Source organism: Cupressus sempervirens, chromosome 6 (assembly GCF_028749045.1).
Source record: "Cupressus sempervirens isolate cs-2001-9-10 chromosome 6, ASM2874904v1, whole genome shotgun sequence".
Taxonomy (NCBI): Eukaryota; Viridiplantae; Streptophyta; class Pinopsida; order Cupressales; family Cupressaceae; genus Cupressus; species Cupressus sempervirens.
This window is the reverse complement of record NC_143123.1, coordinates 450,561,788-450,580,579: the sequence shown is the minus strand read 5'-3', so window position 1 is coordinate 450,580,579 and position 18,792 is coordinate 450,561,788.

Sequence of the window (18,792 nt, the reverse complement as noted above, 5' to 3'; positions counted from 1 at the left end):
AGAAGAAACTACGATGGACACTTGATTAGTTAGACTTTGACAAGATAAAGTGATTGTTTAAATCATGTTGCAAGTGAAGAAGATAGTTGTACTGAAGCCTTGAAGGAGTAATCAAAGATTAACCAAATGCATAAGCTTGATCAAGAAAAAGAGTAGAAGATTAATGGACTTGAAGTGTATGTCAAGTAATGCTAGTGTTGACCGAGCACTAGTATGTGCCAAGAAGAAGTAGTGTTGACCAAGCATCTATATTGACCAAGTGTCATTATATATGCCAAACAAGAATGTTACTAGCAACCGAGTAAACTAGTGATGACTAAGCGTTAGAACACAGTATTGGTCGAGGGACAATATTTGATGAATTATGAGAAAGTTGTGATTTCCAACCAACAGAGTTGATTACTTGGAATATGTAAAGTGTGTTGAAGATAAAGATGGATGACCTAGAATATTTAAATCAAGGGAAACCATGTTTGTGCATTTCTATGCAAGGATTCATGGAAAAGTTTGAAGAAGTTTCTAGAAGAGAAAAGAGGAGATGAAATATTGGAAGGATTTGATGAATCTATCATAACCCTAAGATCTACAGTGATGTTTAAGTAGCAAAATATTAGAATTAACTATTTAAGGAGGTACAAGGGCTAACCTAATGTGGTTGGAGCAATTATTGATGTTATTGATTGGTGAACTTAAGCAGAGGGCTGAAGAAGAGTTGTAAAGAGGTGAAGAGTGATTGCTTGAAGGGTTGCCAAGAAAATTAGAGATAGAGATGACAATGAAGGTTAGTCAGTGGATACACATATGAGACAAATTGTGATATGTATTTTCAAAGTGAGTTATATTTGTTATATCAAAACCTGTTGTTACTTTCTCTTGTTATTTTCTAACTATTATATCTATATTGAAATCCTTTAGTCAAGGTTGACCTAATAGTCGTATGTAAATCCTTTAATTAAGGTGGCATTTTAACAGAATATTCTAAAGTCCTCTAACAAGACCACTCCTAATAGGGTGATTAAATCCTTTAACAATGTCACATTTAATAGTGTGTTTGGTAACCTTTAACAGAGTTGGCTCCTAATAGAGTTCACTTTAGAAGAGTGAAAAATATTGGTGACATGTTACTAGTGTTTTTTCCCAAATTGGGTTTCCACATGTAATCCTAGTGTCAAACTGGTGCAAATGTTATTTGTGGTGTTTTATAATTAATGTTTTACATTCTACAAGTCTAAATTATATTTAGGAAAGTGGACTACTAGTTGATGTTATTGAAAGTTTACAATAGAAGCTGAGCTAATGGATGTTGAGCTATGAAGTAGTTGAAGTGTTTGTTTATTCAATTGGTACATCTGGACCTTGGATAATTGATTCACCCTCCCCCCACTCTTAGTTATTTTAAATATTCTAACAATTGGTATTAAAACTTTGGTGTTTGTAGAGAAAAGTTTGAAGGTACTTGAAGCTAAAGATCAAGATGTACAAGGAGGTGCCAAGGTTGAACAAAGAGAACTTCTTTGCATGGAAATGTTTGATGAGGCTACATCTAGTAGGAATTAGAGATGGTGCAATAAATTTTGTGGACAATGCATATGTGGAGATAACAATTCTTCATCTTACAACTCAATAGTTGAAAGAGAAGCGAAAACACAACCAAGCTATGTTGGAGATTGCATCAACCCTAAGTTATGCTAAGATTGGTAACATAAAATATTGCAAGACTACCAAGGAAATGTGGGATATGTTGCATACCTTCTATGAAGGAGACAAAAATGTCTTGAGGGCAAAATCAAAAACCTTGAGAGGTAACTTTGATGAAATGAGATTGATGGAAGGTGAGAATATTGTACAATATTGTAGAAGAATCAAAGAGGTTGTTAAAACTATAAGAGGATAAAATGGAAATATTGATGATGATATTGTGATCAACAAAATATTAAGAACTCTACTTCCATTTATGCTATTAGGGTTTCTATAATACAAGAATTGAGATGTACTCCTTATAATAACCTAACTCTAGAAGATGTGATTGGTAGGCTTACTTATTTTGAGATGTCAAATTTTGATAGTTTTACCCCTATTGCTATTGAAACTTCTTTTAAATCACAATAGGTTCTTAGTAAGAAAGGAAAAGGAAAATATGTGAAAAGTGATAGTGATGTTTCTGATGATTAACTTGATGAGCTTGAAGCATTGATGGCTAGAAGACTTCCAAGAGGCAAAGGTAAACTTCCTATAAATTTTTTTTTAATGTAACAAAGTTGATCATATTACTGCAAGATGTCCTAACAGAGAAGACAAGGATGAAAGAAAGGAAATCAAGTACAAAGGAAGAAGAGATGACTGAGACAACAAGAGAAAAAAAGTACAAAGTAAGAAATATTGTTACATTACTGAAGAAGAATCTGATAATTAATCTGAAAGTAATGATGAAGAAGTTGTCTATGTTGATATGAAAGAAGATTCTGATGAAGATGAGAAAACTACATTAATCTCTTATGTGAATAAAAGTGATAGATGTATAATTGATGGTGGTTGTTCAAACCATATGACTAGTGATAAAAGTAAATTTGAAGCCATGAGACCATAGAAAGGTAGTTGTGTTAAGTTTGGTAATGATGTGCCATGTCTTGTGAAAGGCAAAGGATTAATACAATTGACTAATAAGATCAAGTGTGACAATATTTGTTGGGTTGAAGGACTTAACTATAACATGTTGAGTGTTTCACAGTTGAACAAATCAAGATATAGGGTTGAATTCTATCATAAAAAGGCCAAGATATTTTATGCTTATGATGAACTAATTCGAAGTGGTGATCAAACAAAAGGTAACTTGTTCTATCTAGATTTATCCGATGAGACATGTTTGTTTGCACAATATGATGATATATGGCTATGGCATAAGAGGTTATGTCATGTGAACTTTGACAAGTTGGCAAGCATTAGCAAGATGAAAAGAGTAAGAGGTTTGCCAAAATTGAAGAAACCTAACAATGTTGTGTAAACAATGTCAATTGGGAAAAATAACAAAATCTAGTTTCAAGAGTAAGACATATTCATCTAATGATATTTTGGAATTGGTTCATATTGATCTTTTTGGACCTATTGGTGTTCAAAGTTGTTGTGGAGACAAATATTTCATTCTATTTTTTATGACTATTATAGGATGATGACCGTGATGTTTCTTAAAGAAAAATATGATTCTTTTTAGTTGTTTTAAGTGGTATTTGGCTAGAGTTGACAAGGAAATAGGTAAGAGTTTGAAGTTCTTGATATTTAATAGAGGTGGAGAATTCATCTCTAATGAATTCAATATATTCTGCAATGATAGAGGAATCAAATGGTAGTTGTTAGCACCTAGGACCCCTCCCCAAAATGGAATAGCTATAAGGAGAAATAGATTAATCATGGATTATGCTATAATGTTGATGATGGAGAAGAATGTATCACATAAATAGTGGAGAGAATCTATAAGTACAATAGTTTATACTTTTAACATAGTGCAAGTCAAGAAAGGTACAAATGTTACACCCTTTGAATTGTCGTATAGATATGCACCTAATGTGAAGTACTTTAAAGTATTTCAAAGAAAATATTATATACTAAAAGATAATAGAAATGGAAAAATTGGTGCTAAAAGTAATGAGAGCATATTCCTAGGATATTCCACTAAGAGCAAAGCTTATAATTTTTTGAACTCGAACACTAACAAAGTTGTGGAAAGTGCAAATGTGAAAGTTGATTAATATGTAGAAAAGAATGAAGTTAAATGCAAGACAAAACTTGAAGATTATAGAACATTCACATATATGATTGAAGGTACTCCTTGCACCCTACCTGAGAAAGAGAAAAAAGCTACAAATCAACAAAAAAATATGAATGTCAAGTTGCAACAGCCAATTGTTGAGCAGTAGATTGTGGGTGTCGAGCAACAAAATGATGTTGAGTTACGTATAGAAGAAGTTGAACATCAAGAAGACAATGCCAAGCAAGTAGAACTTGAACTTGTACCTAAACCAAAGAGGAAAAATGAATTTGAAATCATTTTTCAAGATGAACCTATAGAAGAAGAAAGAAGGAAAGAACTTGTGCTCGAAAAATATGTCAGAAGACACCATGCACTTGAGAAAATCATTGGAGATAAAGAATCTAGAGTTATGAAAAGGAAAAGACTTAGAAGTGAGACATGTTTACTTTTTGAGTTTAAGCATAAATCAATAAAAGATGCTTTGGAGAACAAGGACTGGATTCATGCAATGAATGAAGAAATTGAGAAGATAGAGAAAAATAAAACATGGACCATGTTACCTAGACCTAAGGAAAAGAATGTTATTGGAACAATATGGGTATTCAGAAACAAGCTAAATGAAAAGGTGAAGTCACAAGGAACAAAGCTAGAATGATATGCAAAGGATATGCATAAGAAGAAGTAATTGGCTATGGAGAAACATTTTCCCCAGTTGCAAGATTAGGAATTAAAACACTACTTGCATACTCTTCTTATAAAGGATTTAAGATATACCAAATGGATGTCAAATCTGCATTTTTGAATGGAATACTTGAAGAAGAAGTCTACATTGAGTAGCGATAAGGATTTGTAGATCATAGCAAGAATAAAAGGGTATGTACGTTGCACAAGGCTCTATATGGTCTGAAACAAACCCCTAAAGCATGGTATGAGAGAATACACAATTATTTGGTGAGGATTGGATTTAAAAGTGTTGGAAAATTTGATTAAATTATGTATTGTCCTTGATGTTACACAAAATGTCATATCATCACCAGTTAGTGTATGTTGAGCTCACTTGGGTATTGAAGATAGTTTTTTGTGTTTGCCAAGCATTCTAGAGTTTGCCTAGTTCAAAAGACATTATCTGTTGATTTCACTCAAGGGTCAAAGAAAAGGCTTATAGAAGATGAGTGTTAACTAAGCTCACTTGGTTAATGAAGGAAATATTGGGTGGAACTAGTGTTAACCAAGCTCATTCAGTTATAAAATGAACTTTGTGAATATGTAGTATTGACCGAGTTCACTTGGTTAACACAAAAAAGTCATTTTTGAGTTAGTTTTTATTGAGCAGGGTTGGCTACCAAAGGATTTTCTTGTTTTGGCATATTAAGTTCAATTGATTTATCTATTGGTTCCAGCTGACTAAGGAGATGAATATTAGTTATTCTAAGTTATATTCTATCCAATTTGACAACATGAAAGATATAAATATAAGGTCAAGTTGAGAATTAAAAGTGTGTGAATGCAAGGAAGATAATCGAAGATAAAATGATGCTAAGAGTAAGCGAATCAGAAGGATAAGTGGAATATCCTTAAGAAGCTAAAAAGACACATTTGATTAAGAAGGATCAAGTATACAAGCCAGAAATGAACTCTGTAATCAGTAGTTCAGTTGCATACAAATCACGTCATCTCATTGTTACTCTCTAACCATTTTAGCAGTGATCTAAATCTCTTAACAAAGTTGGCTTAACATCTATTTGTAAATCCTCTAACAAGGTGGCATTTCTATTGAATTGTCCAGAGACCTCTAACAAGGCCTCTCTTAACAAGGTGATTAAATCCTCTAACAGGGTCACACCTAATAGTGTATTTTGTAACCTTTAACAGGGTTGGCTCCTAACAAGGCTCACTTTAGAAGAGTGAAAAATGGTAACTAGTTGCAATTGGTGGTTTTTCCCAAATTGGGTTTCCATGTTAAATCTTGGTGTCAAATATGTTCATGTTATTTTTCTTATGTGTTTGCACCTAAGATAAAATAATAATAATTATAGATAATATCTTAAGATTTGCATATTAAGTGTTTGCCGAGCATTTTTAGTGCTTACCAAGTTACAACATTTTTTGCATATTTGTCAAGCTTTAGCGGAGTTCAATTTTCAGAGGTTATTTTGTACTAACATCTAAGGGATCTAGGATTTAATTTTTGTGGAAACTGATTCACCCCTCCCCTCTCAGTTACTCTTATTATACTTCCAACAAAAAGAACTAATGATAACAACAATTTGTACTTGAAGATTGGTAATAACAATGAGGTATTGCTATCTAATTTTTTTGTTGATGATATCATATTTGGAGGAAAGGAAGCATTATGCAAATCATTTGCAGATGAGATGAAAAAGGAATTTGAAATGTCCATGTTTGGTGAGATCAAATTCTTTATTGGTTTACATGTATATCAAATGAAGCAAGGTATCTTCATTACTCAATCAAAATACATCAAGGAGATATTGAATTTTTTTGGAATAGAATATTCAAGACCAATTAGTACACCTATGGCTACATGACATAAGTTGTCTAAGAATGATGATTCTACTGATGTGAACCAAACATTATATATATCAATGATTGTAAAAATACAATATATTGGTCACAAAAGACTTGATATTTCTTTAGCCATTGGGATAGTTGCAATTTTTTCTGCAAGTCCTAAGGAGAATCACATGGTGGCAGTAAGAAAGATATTGAAATATATGAAAGGAACATAAGATTATGGATTATATTACAATAAGAATGAAAAGTTTGAATTGAAAGTATTCAAAGATTTAGACTGGGCAGGAAATATTGATGACATAAAGAGTACAATTGGAGGAGCTTTCTTTCTAGGAAAGAGAGTAATTGCATGGACAAGAAAGAAGTAGAACTACATTTCTCAATCAATAAGAGAAGTTGAATATGTGGCAGCAGTTGTGCACTAATGTTCAATATTATATGGATCAAGCAATTGTTGAAAGGAATGAAGGAGAAAATCATTGATCTGGTTGTTATCTATTGTGATAACACTAGTGCTATAAACATACCAAAGAATTCTATGATGCTCACAAAGACTAAGCATATTTCTGTCAAGTATCATTACTTGAGAGAGCTAGTTCAAGACAAAGAAGTAAGATTGGAGTATGTAAACACTAAGGAGAAAATAGCTAATATTCTTACTAAGGCATTACATAAGGATGCTCATGAATATCTAAGAGGTAAATTAGGGATGATTCTCCTAGACAAGGTTACTTAAGCTAAGATAGAGCTCTGCATCAAATGTGTTGATCAAAATATCCTACAAATTGATGTAGACAATCCTACTTTAGGAGTTTCCTAAAGTAGTTAAGGAAGAAACAAAGAGTGAATTAGAAAGAGGAAAAAATGTTGTATCAGTCATACACATATGATGATGATTAATTCAACACTGACATAAGTATATCTACATAATTAAGATGTATAAGAAAAATGAAGCATCTTTGGCATTGTTGTCAAAGAGGGAGAGATTATTGTTAGTTATCCACAAGTGATCAAAGAAAGGGAGCTCAATTGAGTCACCATATGAAGGAAAATTATATCAAGCAAGAGAGTGTGTGCAAGGTTTTTCCAGCAATACAAAAGGAAGCTAATTGATTTCACGATATGATATGATAAAGGGTGCAAGGTTTTTCTAGCAATACAAAGGAAACTAATTGATTTCACGATATGATATGATAAAGGGAGTTATGTGTTACATAATAGAGTTGCATGAATGAAAATGAGAATGAAACTAAGGATGTTAATGAAGATATGATACTAAACACATGGGGAGTTTTCTTAATGTAGTACATGTTTTGGATTGCATGGTAACTAGAGGTGTTGCCATCAATGCCAAAGAGGGAGATTGTTGGAAACTACAATTAGAACAATTATTATGTTGTCATTGATGTCAAAATTTTTAGGTAAGACAATTTTCTATCTCATTTGAGTGCCATATCTAGATGATTCATAAAAAAGATTTGAGAAGTTGGTCATAAGAATATCACCTAGAGGAAAGGTTGAGCTATGAGAAGAAACTACAATGGGCATTTGATTAGTTAGACTTTGACAAGATAAAGTGGTTGTTTAAATAATCCTACAAGTGAAGAAGAGAGTTGTACTAAAGTCTTGAAGGAGTGATCAAAGATTGACCAAATACATAGGATTGACGAAGAAAAAGAGTAGAAGATTAAGGAACTTGAAGTGTTTGTCAAATAATGCTAGTGTCGATTGAGCACTAGTATATTCCAAGAAAAAGTAGTGTCAACTGAGCATCAGTATTAACCAAGAATTAGTATATATGTTGAACAAGAATGTTAGTAGTGATCGAGTAACCTACTGATGACCGAGTGTTAGAATATAGTGTTGGCTAAAGGACAACATTTGATGAATTATGACAAAATCATGATCTCCAAACGACAAAGTTGATTTCTTTGAATATGTAAAGTGTTTTGAAGATAAGTATGGATGACCTAGAACATTTAAAACACAGGAAATCATGTTTTCATGTTTCTATGCAAGGATTCATGGAGAAGTTTGAAGAAGTTTCTAGAAGAGAAAAGAGGAGACAAAATATTGGAAGGATTCGATGAATCTGACCTAACCCTAAGATCTATGGTGATGTTTAAGCAACAAAAATATCAAAATTGCCTATTTAAGGAGGTATAGGGGCTATGATAATGTGGTTGGAGTAGTTTTTGATGCTATTGATTGGTGAACTTAAGCAGAAGATTGAAGAAGAATTTTGAAGAGGTGAAGAGTGATTGCTTGAAGGGTTGCCGAGAAAATCAAAGATAGAGATGACAATGAAGGATAGTCAATGAACTAGTATATGAGCCAAATTGTGATCTATACTTGTAAAGTGAGTTATATTTGTCAGATCAAAACTTGTTGTTACTTTCTAAACTTTGTATCAGTATTGCAATCCTTTAATCAAGGTTGACCTAACAATCATATGCAAATCCTTTAATAAAGGTATCATTCTAATGGAATGCTCTAAAGTCCTCTAACAAGGCCACTCCTAACAGGGTGATTAAATCCTTTAACAAGGTCACATTTAAAAGTGTGTTTTGTAACCTTTAATAGGGTTGGCTCTTAATAGAGCTTAGTTCAAAAGAGTGAAAAGACTGCAGGCATGTTAATGGTGGTTTTTCCCAAATTGGGTTTCCATGTTAAATCCTAGTGTCAAAATTGTGTAGATGTTATTTGTGATGTTTTATAGTTAATGTTTTACATTCTGCAAGTCTATTTTATTTAGGATAGTGGACTACTAGTTCATGTTACTGAAAGTTTACAATAGAGGCTAAGCTAATGGATGTTGAGAATTGAAGTAGTTGAAGTGTTTATTTGTTTGATTAGTACATTTAGACCTGGGATAATTGATTCAACAACCCCCCACCCCCAAGTTATTCTAAATATTCTAACACCAATAACATAATAAAAGCAAAACTCTAACCCTAACAAGAAAAAAAAAACTAGGAAATAGAAGATGAAAAAGACAAAACAAAACAAAACAAAAAGAAAACCCTACATGGCATAAATAACTAAGAAGAAAAGAAGATTTGTGATGAGCTCTACAAAGAGAAATTTAGACATGATGAGGGCATAATGAAAGAAATTGGTCACTAGTGAATGATGAAATTCACAAATTTATATAATGAGGTCGTTGAGATCACATGAAGAACAATTGCAAAAGGACAAAATAAACCCCCTAGTCATACTTAATAGGCCAAGTGTTTGAGGTGATATTGACCCGAAGGAGACCTTTAGACATCATTAGTCTCAAAGACTTCAAACTACAAAGTTTGAAGTTCCCCCTTTGCCAAAAATGCTTGTGAGTATCACACTTTCTAAATTTATCCCAAATTCAAAGGTTCAAGGAACATTGAAGCCCAAAAGTACGAACAAAAGAACTCAAAAGAGACTAAGGCCCAAAATCCATAAAAAATAGAAGGACAAAACTTTAAACCCAAAAAGGGGAAAGAGGAGAGAGAAAATATAACTGAAAATTGATGAGAGAATATGTCAATCAAGATCCTCTCTATAGGGGCCTAAAATTTGATGACAAAAAGTCTTGAATGAAGTTCATCTACAAACCACAAACTAGAAGACCAAAGGTAAAAGGGGGTCCACATTATAGGGTAGTATTCAAAATGTAGTGTTTATTGTGAAACCACAACAAACACCAAAAAATGGGAGTAGCTTGACAAATAAAATAAATAAACTAAGGTAATGAATAAAATAACAACTTATTTAATATTAAAAATGTTCAAGTCTACAGTTACATCATAAATGATTTAAGAACAACTCCTGAAAATTTGACAAAGACACCTCTTGTTGGAAAACACCAAAAAAACTACAACATACAATGTAGTGTCAACATATACATCATAGATATAGATATGGGTATGATAAACTATTAGAGAATTAAAACTAGAGTACTATATCCAACTTGATCAAAATTGTTGTCATAAAAACATCACTAATGTCTTCAAATGATAGGAGATTGAACTTTACTACTATTAACATTATGAGCATCATGGATCCCATATGTAAGATCCTTATCTCTGACATGCCTATCATCAATCTTAAGATTTTGGATGAACTAGTTCAAATTCTCAAGCTCCCTTTGATTAAGTGTGTCCTTATGCACACAAAAGTATTGGCATGAGAGCACATCCTTTTTGTGTATCATCAATTGACCCTCCCTCTTTAGGGTCATAAAACATCATAAATCTAACTTTGGAAATTTCAAATGCAACATCAACTTGTGTCATAATATGAAAGTGTGTGAGTTTAGAACTAAACTTAGTAAGGTTTCTCTATCTCCCTTGAAAAATATCTCCATTCCTATCATTCCATAAGTACTGCAACATCTCACAAATTAAAACAAGCCTAAAGGTATTAGTCATTAGATCAAAGAATTCCCCATAACCAGAAAGCATTTCACTACATGAAAAACCAAGAACATTATTCCAAATAATGGGAGACCCAAAGAAATTAGACCACTTATCAAAAGCATAACCACATTCAAAAAACATGTTCATATGTTTCAAGAACAGAGAAAAGTTCACTCAAAATAATGTTGTTGTGGTCATGAGGGTTAGCAAAGTCAACTGCAACTTCCTTGAGAAGTAACATTCATTTAAAATAAGCCATTTTAGGTTCACAAGGAGAGTGCCAAAAAAAATCAAAGATAAAATACCATTTAGAAATAGACCAACTCAACTCCAAGCCTTGGTATGCTTTTCAACATGTGGTAGATCTATTTAGTAGAAATCTTGTGAGGTTTTTGTGCCATTTGTCCACTTTACCCACTGGAAAAACTGCTTAGTATTCATAGCATGCCTAGGAAATAATCTTCCCATAGCTTTGCTAATAATAGAAAATATCTTTTTTTAAGATCCAGGAATATTAAATTTGGCACAGATTTCCTTCCAAGACCCTAACTTATTGTTAATCATAATATCTTGCACCATAGAGATGCCAATTTTGTGCTAATTTTGGTAGAGCAACTTTGAGTTAATGCTAAGGGTTTACCATTAGTCCCTACATCCCACCACAAAAATCTATCCATAACAAAGTATGCAGGAGATCCTCAACTAGCCTCCCTAAACATACTAAACTCCTTAACTTGAATCCAATCCTTCCAAAGATACTGAAAAACTTTAGAACCAAAAATAGATAACTAAAATTTACCAAAGACTTTGTTACCAAAAGGAACATCGGTCCAACTTTTTCCTTTTTTATAATAGATTTATTAATTTTATTTCTAACTAGGACCTTCCAAGTTTCATCCCTAGAAAGGGCTTACATAATCCATTTAGAAGCCAATGCAACTCCATGAGCTTTCAGATCTTTAAGGCCTAAACCACCCTAATTTTTTGGAAGATAACACCAATTCCACTTAACACAATGCCTCTCTTTATTTCCTAGCCCATTTGGCCACAAGAAGTCTCTCATAATCTTCTCAAGGTTGTTGAATTTATAATTAGCAAATAACTAAGTAGAGGAAAAGTAAATGTGATGAGTTGAAAGAACCTCCTGAACAATGTGTACCCTCCCACCTAAAGAAAGAAGACCAGTCTACCACTTCAAGTACTTCTTCTCAATCTTAGTGAAGATCCAAGACCACATATCCTTAAGTGAGGGGTCAATGGAAAGGGGATCCCCAAATACTTGATAACTGAGTTAGGTCCAAGCCACTACCACCCCGTGAAAATGATCCACTCTAGAGGGTCAAAATGCCAACCAATAATCGAAGATTTATGAGTAGCCACTTTAGCTCTAGATACCAAACAAAAATGTTGAAGCCTATTATACATATTTTCAAAGTTATTTTCCTCTAGTTCAATAAATAAAATAATATCATATGAAAATTAAGCATCAAGGAGAGTCTCCTTGTTAGGAAGAGTAATACCTCTGATTGGAGGGCCCAACTGACGAGTCCTGAGGATGTAATAGAGTGTATCTACTACAATAAAATAAATGCAGGAGCAATATGACACCCTTGCCTAATAGACCTTTGGAGCTTTATGCTATCTGATAATTCACCATTGATATCAATGACTATGAAGGAGTCTTTAAGAATAATATTAATCCACTTACATAAATAAGAGGGAAAACCAAATGCCTGAAGCATGCCCAAGCCAAAGGACCATTCAATTCTATCACAACCCTTCTCAAAATATAGCAATACAATTACAACATCCTAATCCTCACTCTTATCCAAATGCATTGCCTCCCAACTAGTAATTAGATTCTCAAGAATGAATCTCCCCTTAATGAATCTTGTTTGTGTTGGAGATATAAAATCATTTAGCAAACCCCCTATTCTCCTAGCTAGAACCTTAGCAATAATCTTATAAGACAAACTTAGTAGGGTAATAGGCCTCCAATTTTTAACTTGAGTCTTCTCACCACCTTTGGGGAGGATTTTAATAGTCCCCTGATTAATATCTACTCTTAAAGTGTCTTTATCAAACTCATCTTCATATAGCTCTAGAAATTCAGGGCCAATCTAGTCCAAATTATGCATGTAGATTTCAGTTGGCATACCATCAGGGCTTGGTGATTTATCATTAGCTAAGGAACTAATAGAATTTTCAATCTACTCCAAACTAATAGGACTCTCTAACCTTTTGGCTTCCTTTGTTGATATTTTCTTAGGAATAAGCTTTAGGCATTCCTCCAAAGCTAGTTTATTATTCCCATTATATTCTGAAGTGAAAAGATCTTTATAGAAATCATATAAGGCCTCTTTAATGCTAGTAGGGTCATCTAAGATAACTCCTTCAGTTTGGATCCCATCAATCAATTCCCTTTCCTATTGGCTCTAAAAATATTGAAAAAGTACTTGGTACCTTTATCTCCCTCCCTCATCAAATTCATCCTGGTCCTAATTATATGGCCTTTAATCTTATACTATTGTGACATCCTTAAATTCCCTTTAACACACCCTAATAGGTCTTCTAATTGAGTATCAAATCCTTTTATTTGCATTTTTTTTTCCAATATTAGTTAATTTGTTATGTAAATCTTCATCTTCTTTAACCCTATTAGTAGCTTTCTTCTTTCCAAAGATATGATATACTTTTCTCCAAGCTTCAACCATAGATGACCATCTCTCCTTAGGTCTCATACCTTCATTAAGAAAACTTACTTAAACTAGTAACCATTTTGATAACATCATCCCCATCTTCTTCGTTTAACAAAGATATGCCAAGTTTGAAAGAGCACATTTTCCTCCCTCTACTGATGTCAACAGTAGAACCTTCTCAATATACACTAGCAAAGATTGGGTAATGATGAGAAAATATTGGGTAATGATCTGGCATAGTTATTGGGGAGAAACAAACTAGGGTATGCCCAACTTTTTATTCACAGGAGAAGGTAGGGCTTTCAACATAAATCCTTTCCAACTGACACTACACTCTCTGATGACCCCTTTTGATTGTTACACCAAGTAAACCAAATATCATTGAAGGAATTTTTTTGAAGCTAAAGGATCGTTAATTCTAAAATTCCTCTTAAAATTAGACTAGAAAAAGAGTTCATTCTCTTTCCGATTGTGCAGATTACCCCCACTTTTATCTTCTCTATTTTCCACCATATTAATATCTCCTACAAAAATCCAACGAGCCTTAGGGAGATTAGCAATAAACCATTCCCAAAGATAAGCTCTATCTCTATAATCATTAGGGGCATAGATATTGCATACCACAATGTTGACATCATTATGATTAAAGGTAACCCATAAAGCTCTTTGATAGGGAGAGGCACCATTAGCACTGATTTTATCTGCTCATTAAGGTCCAACCATAATGGTGATGCCCCCTAGCCTTTGATACAATTGAAATAAAATCTAATAGATTGATCCCAAAAGAATTTTAATATGGTGTAGGTTTGAAAACTAACTACCTTGATCTCTTGAAGGAAAATGATATCTTTCAATTTTAGGTTATAACACCATTTTCTCACTAAGTACTTCCTATCAGGAATCTCAAGGCCGCTCGCATTCCAATTATGTATGTACAACATTTAGACTGTTGGAGTCTAGTGTTGTTATATAGTTTGTTAAAGCAATCAGGGATATCTTTTCCCAATTTTGCATTATCATTAGAAAGAGATAGCCTCTTGACTATCTTCCTCTTTTTCTTGGAGATTTATTAGTAACTCCCATAAATGGAGGTTCATTCAAGGATTCTGCACTATTATTATTCTTCTCAATAACTGATTTAAGAGTCCCATTTAGGGTTTTATCACTATTAGGGTGACTATTAGAGGCCCTCCTAACATACTTGTAGTGCTTGCCCCTAGTTTACATTTTTGCTGTCATTGTCGAACTCTTTTAGGCCAGTTTTATGCTTGATGATTAGTAGCATTATTTTGAGATTATTAGATATTGTTTCATATTCAGTTTATTTTATGATGATATTACTTGGTTCTCTATAGTTCATGTATGCATGATGATTATTACAGTGATTTTAGTTATTGATGATGATTAGTTAGATAATTTATTGTATGTGTTTTCTTATGGATACTTACCCCAAATTGCATGTGTATGGTGTGCCTGTATATTTTCTTTATGTATGACATTTTTGATGTGGTTAAGGAAGGGAGTCGTAGTCACCTGCTAGTCAAGATCTACACGATGCACCACTTCCTGCCATTGCTTGTTTAGTTTAAAATATTGTGTTTTTACATGAATAGATTTTTATGCAGATTGCAGGTACTGAGTATTACTTCCCTGAATTGCTAGGATGAGCGTACCCTATCACATTATCTCAATGGTAAGAGAGGGGATATAAATTCTTAAGTCCAAATTCTAACCTTTAAACCCATTTATCCTAGAAAATTAGGACAAGAATATGAGTTGATTACCTTCTGAATGCGTCATATGATGTAAATTTGTGATTATAACCCTTTAGTTTGATGTTGTATGTGTTTTCCTATGATGGAATTTCATATTTCGTCCTATAAGTCTTTGGTGATTTTTCTATTAATTAAGTCAAATTAAATGATTTAATTTAATGAAAAATTGTTATAATATATATAATATTTAATTATATTTAATTAATTTGAAAATTAATTAAATAAAAATAATTAAATTTAAAGATAAAATTATAAGTTTAATTTTAGAACGTGATAATATTTATTTAATATAATAATAATATATTTAGGAGTCCATTTTTAAATAAATGCTAAATATTATTATTACTTAAGTTAATAAATATTTTATCAATTAACATTTCAAAAATAAATTTAAAAAAGTGGAAAAAATATTAATTTATTAAAAAAGTTTTAAGATTGCATAAAGTATGCATGAGATTAAAATCTAATAAATTAATTAAAAAGAAAAGTCAAGTGAATTTTAAAAAGATATTTTATATTTTATAAAGGTGCATGAAAATATAAAAGAAAGATAATAAAAAGTTAAAGACTCGAGTGATTGCCCTAAATTTAGGAGAGAACTCCTTATCACCAATTGAGGGTTCATTTTCAAAGGGCAGCGAATTTTTGGAGAAGGAATTTTTGAAGAGAGAAGGTTTTGAGAGAAGAAATTTCTCTCACAAATCTTTTTGGGCATTGCAATTTTAACATCAAAATCCAGGTAGATTCTTGTGTCTGATTCACATAGTTAATTACGTTATTTCTTTTTCATATCTTCTTCGTGATTGTGAAATGGTTATTTGAATAGATCTTTGTGACGAATATTTTGATTTGGAATTACTAGTATGCATGTTGATTTCTTCTGCATACGTAGAGATTACAATATCTTTGATTCCTTGTTCAGTAATTTTGCAAATTAGAATTTAAACCGGGGAGGGTTTTGAAATTAAAAAGAAAAATTTAAAGAGAAAATTCAACTAGTTGATCGTATTTTTCCTATCAAATTAATGTTGGAACTCTTTATAAAAATATATATACATAAATTAATGTTGGGAGGGTTTGGTTTCTTGAAATTTATATGAAATTCTTTTATAAAACAAAATAATTAAAAAATGAAATTTAAAAAATAAATTTAATTTGTGGGAAGGGGTGGGAAATCCCCACACCCCCACCTTTATACTTGCCGACGGCTGAAAGGCTATTGTCGCAGGTACTGTGATAGCAATGGTACAACGTACCACTATGACTGCAGGCCTTGCGGCAGCAGGGACACTACTCGGCAGTCTCCCTTTATGGGATGGCTGATAATCATTTTTATAAGTTTTATTTTATAATTTTTTTATTAATTAATATTAATTATTAATTTTAGTTTAAAATTTTTTATTAATTGTTAATTTTATTATTTATAAATTTTTAATATATTGAAATATAGTAAATCATTAATAATTTTGTTAGTTGTTATTAATTAATAAAAATATTAATATAGATATTATTTTATATAATTATTAATTAAGCTAATTAAATGTAATTTAATTAAGCTTAATTAATAAATGGAAGTATTTAATGGATTTTAGATTTATTTTAATAATAATGATATTGACTTTAATAAAATTGAAATTATTTTTATTGGAAGATCAATAGCTATTATTTTAATAATTTAAATAAATAATTACCCTTAGTATTTTAGAAAATTGACTTAAAATCAAATAGGGGTAGTTCTATATTTTATTTGAATATAAGAATGGGTTAATTTGTAAGGGTAAATTGTGAATCTCATCTTCTTGAAACTTACATTGAAATGAAAACTGAAACCTTACTATTAACTCAACAATATGTTTTCAAAATCAAACCAAACTATGAAACTACTATGTTATCTGTATGTTCTCTATGTTTTGAGTTTGGGTTGGTTAGAGTGTTGATCAATTTTAGGACATCTACGAAAGGCTTGGGAGTTTTGCAATTGTGGTATTATGTTGATTTGATCTTGATCTTTTAAACTCAACCATGGTAATGTGTTGGTATGCTCTATGATGAGTGTGTTTATATTGTTGATTATTGCTTTCACTATCATTGTGGGATAGCAAGATAAATGCTATGATATATTTGACTTAACCATTTTGAGTCTTTGATCAATATGTTTGGGATACTTTCTAGTTGCTTGTAGAGAATTGATGGATTATTGTGATTTATCTTTTGACGCTTTCTAGTCACTTGTATAGGACTAAGGTGATATTATATGATTCTTTGATTTGTGATTTCATGAGCTTAGGGTAGGTTATCTATATGTAATGTTGGGAAGTGGCTTGCAATGGAGGCCAGGGCCCTAAGTGGCTGCTAGGGTAACCCATTGTAAGTTGTTTAATAAGTGAAAACACTACATTAAATGAGAGTAAAATGAACCTAATAAGAGTCTTTGTATGTTCTCGCCCATGCCTTGAGTGCTAGTATAGACTAGGATGAGAGTAGAGAGAATGCTTGGCTGCGACCATTCATCGTTAGTATGCCTTGTCAGTACGAAAGGATACTAGTGCTGCATAGAGTCACTAGGGGGCCGGGGCCAAGTTAGACTGCCAGGGTAACTCTAGCGTTGATTCATGCAATGACACTTGTCCGCTTACATAGTAGGTTTCCTATGTGTCTTTATGTACCTCAAGGTCTAGATGTTGATTTATCTTGGATCCTCTTAGTTAGATTACTTTTAGGGTTTCCTGGACTTAGAGAGTACTTTTGATATTTGGATTGATATCCTGTTTGGGACTTGAGATTATTTCCTTAGCATGGTGGGAGTGGGCCTTTTTGGGTTACCACGTAGTCAGGTGGTAGTGCTTTTTACTCTTACCATTGAGATCTGTCTGTTGATACCATTGCTGGAGTTTCCTTGTCTGCATTTTCTTTTATTCTATTCTTGTGTATTATGATGGATGGTTATATCTTTATGATACATAGTTATATCTTTATGATGGATGGTCTCATTTATTGTATTGTACATTATTTCATGGATCCAAAAAGGATGATGTAATCTATTTTTATAAATATATATTCTTTTAACCTTTCATACCTTGTGACATGTATGGTGGATGATTGAGTATTCTGAATTTTATTGCCAAGTGGCATTCAGAACAAATATATATTGTTTAAATAGACTTTGGACTTTTAATTATTCTTTCATGTCGATGTGGTATTTATTAGACTTAGTATTAATTAAATTTAAATGTGATTCAACGTCTTGGGATCCTTAAGGAATGTAATTTGTTATGTTTTCTTATGGGTGATTGTATGTTATTACTTTCACTACTTTATCATTGATGTGTATGTTGTTCTTTAAAAAAAAAAAAATGTTTGGCAAACTTAGTAAAACTTTAGGTTAATTCTTTTGGATCCCTTGGTGGGGCGTTACAATACTCTACTCTCTCTTTAATGGAATTGAGAGCAATTTGTTATGTATTTAATCTAGGTGAGCGTGAAGACTTGTTAACTCCTCTTATGTTGCTCTTATTATTATATCAGTCTCTAATTAACAATTGACTAGAGGTTTGGCAGTGCCATTATTTGAGGCATGAACCACCTAAAACTCATCCTCGAATAGAGGATTATTCAGACTAACCATTTTTCCACTATCAACA